Consider the following 6,000-nt stretch of genomic DNA (forward strand, 5'->3'; position numbering starts at 1 on the left):
AGTAAAAAGGGTTGCAGAGACCATTGCCCTGAACTGAGCTTTACCTTCCCCATTGGAACTCTTTTTGCAGCATTCAGAGAGAACTATTTTTTTGTACAGTATTGTGGTTTCCTCGTTATTTGGTCTTGTGATAAGCCTCTATATAAAGATAACTATTTTTTGATAACTACCTGTGTTGTGTCCCTTTGTAGTGTTTCTCACTGTATTTACTGTGTATGATCATCAATGCTTTACACACTGACTCTGAGATTAGCCTAACTGCTTGTGCTACGTTACCACAGGGTGGAGCAGGGGTTGTCAAAGGGGTACAGCCCTTCACTCTGACATAGAAAGAAGGGTCCCTGCTTGGACAGTGGTCATCCACTGCCAACCAGAGACACCCATTTCTAACAGATGTATTTTATCATTCTGAGTTCAGGCATACTAAACTTGAATTTCTACCATGTTCCCTCGGTCAGTTAGGATTATAAGATGTTATCAAAACTGTCCATTCTGACCTATGAGAACAGGTAGCCTTGCAATAGTGAAAAACAAAATAGGCTGTAATTCACTATCAGGTATGCCACACACATCAGGGCATAGCCTACATTTACATAAAATGTGCCCTACCCTAGGGCCTACCTTAGGGGTGGCTAACATGTAGAAAAGGGAAAGTTTGGGGACTGGTAAGTGGGTGCACTACTAGACTGGGGGCAGTACTAGACTGCACACAGGCTCTGCAATGGCAGGCCTGAGACACGCTTTACAAGCTGCTTCTGTGGGTGGCACAATCAGTGCTGTAAGCCCACCAGCAACATTTGATCTACAGGCCCTGGGCACACAAGGTGCACTGTACTAGGGTCTGACAAGTAAATCAAATAAGCCAATCATGGAGTCACTAATCAATTGCATCACTTTAACATAGGGAGCTCTTGCACTGTGGCACTGAATAGCAGTGCCACAGTGCCCAAAGCATCTAAACCAGCAAAACATATCAAAAACAGAGGAGGCAATCAGTGAAAAATGGAAGGGAGTTGTAACAACACGGTCATTGTGATGACCGCGTTGTAAAAGCACGCAATGTAATGACTCACGTTTGGAAGAGACATATTCATTCTGGAACCGGGTAACTTGTTTCAACAGTCAAACAGTTTCAATCCTCTCAACCTGATTAGAGCTTCTATGCACTTGACAGTGCAATGAAGACATGCTGTCAGAGGTCCCCATTTCTTCTCCAAGGTCTTATTATTATGCTGCAAGCTATGTGTGAGCTTCTCAATGGCTATTTGCTACCAGAAACTTTGGCAGCATTGAAACAAGCTGCAAGGGTCTCTGATCTTCTAGTACTGGGGGGCAAGAGCCACCCCATCATTAGTCCCCCTATGGATATATTCCTTCTTATGTATATATTACTTCCACTGTGCAATGCTCCTAAGAAGACCAATGTGGGCTGTCTCTCTTTATCTGGCCAAGGATCTCCTTACACAGGATACTTACCTTCATGCAAGTCTACCATATATGAAGCTCTGAGCAGGTTTCTGCGTCACAGCACCAGAGCTTATCGGAGATCCACAGATGAATATGTTGCAGCTTTTCAGGACGGAAATACCATCGGAATGTTATTTTATAATCCATCTCCCTTACAGGATTGCACCTGTATGTTTTAGGAATTCCCTACCATAGAGGTCCCTCTTCTTCCAGGCTCTCCCTTTGTCACTTTACACCGCTTCTAATAGTTCAATTTATTTTCACCTGTACTTCCCCTGACACCTTAGTTAACCCGGAGACCAGTAGTCTTGAGCCCAAGTGCACCCTCAGACTTTTGCATTGGGGTCAGTTCTCCTACGTCTGCCTCTTTATTCGATGGGGGAAGAGGCAAGCTCCTTGGCTGTAAGTACTTGAGCCTTGCCGTCTCTTGAACTAGTAATCCCAGTATCACTGTTCAAATTACCTCATTTGCCCACAAAAGAAAAAATCTGAGAGTATCATGCACTTCTCCTCTTTCCATCTCTTATATTGTTCCTCCCTCTTTTCCTGAGTTGAAATATGAATCGTCAGAGGAATAGTAGAGAAGGAGAGGCAGTGAGGCAGGCAGTGAGGCACCCACTACTCGAGATTAAATCCCAAATCTGTAACATGGTCTTCACAGGGATCAATAGGTGAGTATTTCTGGTCACTGTGCACTAAGAAGTCATGGTAGATCATACAGCAACCTTCCCAAAACCACCCTATCTATTGGGAACCGCATTGTTATCTGTCTATCTCGCTCTCAGGTCCACCCGGAAGCAGAGGTGGACCGCATACTCGTAGTAGAGGACATCGAGCATTCCAATCCCCTGATCTCTCAATGGAATTAATAGTCTCTTATTTACTCTGCTTGTCTTCTCCAACCAGACAAAGTCAGTCTTTTTGCTCTCATTTGATTTCAACTCATTCATGGGAATGGGTTGAATAAATATAGAAACCTGGGCAAAATATTCATTTTTAGAAAATTAATTCTTCCACAACAAGATCATTGACTGTCTGTACATGTAGCTGAGATCAATTTGCTATATACCAGCCCGACAGATTATTGGTGAATCGTACCTCAAATATATTTGCGACTTAGCCATCCAGCACAAAGGACACCTTCCCTAAGTTGCTGCCTCATCCCTCCCGAAATCACAATACTCAGAATTTCTTCTGACTTCTGCATATTTTTTTTAAATCCTGAGATTAATTCAATTTTTTCTAGGTCCTCAGGGATGGAGTTCTCTTGAGCTATCGGGGCAAATAAAATATTGTGCCTAAAGAAAGACATCTTTGATTCCTCCTGGCCAAAGGGTATTCCCACTATTACTTGGTGTCTCCCCTCTATAACTGGGTGTCTCCTACTCCTGCTTGCCAGCAGCTCCATCGCCAAGGCAAAGGGGACACCCATCTTCGGCCCCAACCTAAGAATTAATAAATTCACTCCATATCTGTCATGGGTGGATGCCACCTGGGACAGAGTCCTTTTAACTAGATTTAGACTTGGCATTATAAGGTGGCATTTGAGCTTCCCTTTGGACATGTTCGATCGCAAAACAGTTTTAATCTGGACTTGTGATGAATTTTCCCCTCAGAGCTTGCTTCACCTCACCTTCTTCTGTAGGTTTTATTTGGTATACTCCAAAAGGTTTTTAATTCCCTTAATCCAAGCCTGCGGTATTAGAAGATGTGCTGAGGCCTTGTCTTATTTGCAAGTGTTGAACTCTCCTACAGTTTGCACCTGTGTTTGGCTCTTTCTTAAAGGGTGCTCTTGCAAGGAGAAAACAAATATTGTTTGGATGGCCTTTCCTGTTAGTTTGATCTGTCTATACGGTGATTGTGGGGCATCGACCCCCATGGGGGCATCGACCCCCATGGCAGGATTCCCTTACTTTGCTCGCAGGGGACATTAATTGTGGTTTTTGAAAAAATCATTTTATCTGTTGTTCCCAGACTTGTTTTTATTGAGAATATCATGATATATGTTTTTTTATGATGTTTTCTACGTCTGTTGTGTGCTTTTATGGCTGTGTTTCACTGCCGACATAAAGTATTACTTGACCTGATCTGACTGCACTTGGAGCCTGATTTAGGAGTTGGCGGAGGGAATACTCCGCTAGAAATGTGGCGGATCGCCCATCTGCGTTTTACGATCTCCATAGGATAGAATGGGATCATAATACGGCGTACCGGATATCGGCGAACCGGATATCCGTCACATGTGTGACTGAGTGTTCCCCTCCACGACTTCTAACTCATGCCCTTAGTATTGGGCCGTGGTCAGCGAGGTCGGACTCGACTGTACCGTTTCATATGGAGCAGATGGACTGAAGGAAAGAAATGACTGTGTGATGTATTTTGGACTTTGGTGAACGAGGGTAGACATTGCTGTTTTGTTTACTATTAGACAAGGGTAGAAACAGCCGTATTTGTTCAGCATTGGGCAGTGGTGAGCGATATGGACATGACTATACACTTAAGTATTGGACAGCAGTGGTCAGGTAAGGGAAAACGTGGCTGCACATTCTTTAAGATGCACACCATGTGTGTTGCGATATCTTGAATAACAAACCCGAAGAAGGTAGCAACAAAACAGAGGTTCAACAATCCTCAAACGCCCCGTCCCACCCCCCAAGAACAGCGGGTGATTATGATTTGCAGGAGACAACATAATCTTCTATACTACTTTGATTCAAATTTGGGACTGCACAAAACACAGATCTCTCAACCAAGTGCGTTAACCCCCAGAGCTATCTCACCATCATTATTATTTCCTGAGATTTACTGGGCACCTCTGCAGCAGGTGCCTTAACCCCATAAAGTATTTTAAAAGGCAGACTTTTCAACCAACTAAGCAGAACTAATCTACTGCCAGGCTTCTCCTTGTTGCCAATTTCTTTGTGGCGGGGTTTTAATAAAAATGGATTCGTTTGTGTCAGGATTGCGACACTTTTTTCGCACAACCCGGACTCCAAATCTCATTCGTTAAATATCATAATGCACTTACATTTACTCGTGATGCACCTGGTAAACAAATGTGTGAGATCTTAGTATCTGATGCCACTTCTAGTGCGGTCACTTACCGTGTGGTGCCACGCTCATGATGTCACTTGCATACTGTTTAAGTTGGTCAGTGCCCCCACTTCCTTTTGTAGGAGTGTTGCCCTGCCCACTCATGCCCCTCTGTTCTATGTTCTGATTTCAGCCTCTCTTACCGTGTAAGTCCTGTGCTGCTCCCTTCACGGATGTCACACGGGGCTCTCTGTGTGCCCGGGACTCTCTACAGAGCGCTCACAGGAGCTCACCGTCCGTGTCACCGAGGAGCCGCACCCTCTCCCCGTGCTCCTCGCACAGACTTCTAGGTGTGAGGCCTCCGGGCGCTCTTTGCAGTTTCTTCACCGTGTCCGGTGCGTTTTCTCATTTTGCACTTAGACGTATTTGCTTTAATTCCTGTTAGCCCTCCTTGTATTCCGGGCACGCTCTCTCCGAACCCTCTGTGCGCTTGCATGTGTTGAGGCAGCCGAGACAGAAGCTGTCTGCAGTCCATGGTCACGGGGTCAGTGCACAGCGCCCCTCAGGGGCAGGTGGCTTCTTCCTGTCGCCATGTCTGCTCTGAGCTGAGCCGAGGTCGCAGTTTCACTAATAGTACTTTAAACCCTGCAGAGCGGTGTGAAGTGCTCTGAACACGGGTGCGCCTCGACTACCGCTCCTGGGTAGGACATATGTGTTCACACCCCGGGATGTAGTGTCACAGGTACATAATGACAGATGTGCAGACCTCCAGCTCGCTACAGGGCCACTGGAATTATGCAGCAGGTGAGGATCAAACTATGTGGTGGATGTGGTGGAGTTGACTAAATTATGCAGCAGGAAAAGAAAAACTATGCGGCACGATGCGGCACCTTCTGTGATAACATTACCCCACTATTTTGACATTTTTACACACCTAAACAATATCTGGGCAAAGGTTTCTCCTCTTTTGTAACAGTTTGACACCCAAATAAGCTGAAAGGTGGCCGGTCAGCATTTGCGAAGCACCACTGCGCAGCACCACACGTCACCACGTTTTTAGTAACTTCTGATCCGTTGGAGCTAGGAACAACAATATTTTTGTTAAAATCTGAAGATTACGCAGCAGATGATAAATCACGCGGCTAATACGACAAAACCATAATTATGTGGAAAACGCGACAGCCACAAACTGGATGAATCCAGTTCCCTGTCTATTGGTTCAGCACACATTTTTTAGCGTAGCCACGCATGCGCGGAAGAATGTAGTAGAACCAGATAAACTACAGGCTGCACGTGCAGACTGCAAGTAGCAGGGAGCAAAGCAGATGGTAGAGTGACAGGGGTTCGGTCCTCCTTACTGGGGGTAGGGTGAGGTGGGTTGGACTCAGGGATAGTACAATGTTTGGGGCTTGGTCCCCCTTACTGGGGGTGGGGTGAGGTGGGTTGGACTCAGGCATAGTACAATGTTTGGGGCCCGGTCCTCCTTACTGGGGGTAGGGT

At 45.6% G+C, this 6,000-nt stretch overlaps 1 protein-coding gene across 2 annotated transcripts in view; it reads right to left on the minus strand.

Moving 5' to 3' along the window:
* The window catches only part of LOC146830288 (E3 ubiquitin-protein ligase TRIM39-like), a 155,333-nt gene extending 150,150 nt beyond the window's left edge, over nucleotides 1-5,183 (minus strand). The window contains exon 1 of one of the 2 annotated variants that reach the window (XM_085604476.1): nucleotides 4,704-5,174. The gene's annotated coding sequence lies outside the window, so the exon portion shown is untranslated. Of the gene's footprint in view, nucleotides 1-4,703 lie in introns of both variants that reach the window. The other variant, XM_085604477.1, reaches the window with a different exon arrangement.
* Between the last annotated feature and the right edge of the window lie 817 nt (nucleotides 5,184-6,000).

This window comes from Triturus cristatus, chromosome 5_1 (assembly GCF_964204655.1).
Source record: "Triturus cristatus chromosome 5_1, aTriCri1.1, whole genome shotgun sequence".
Classification (NCBI taxonomy): Eukaryota; Metazoa; Chordata; class Amphibia; order Caudata; family Salamandridae; genus Triturus; species Triturus cristatus.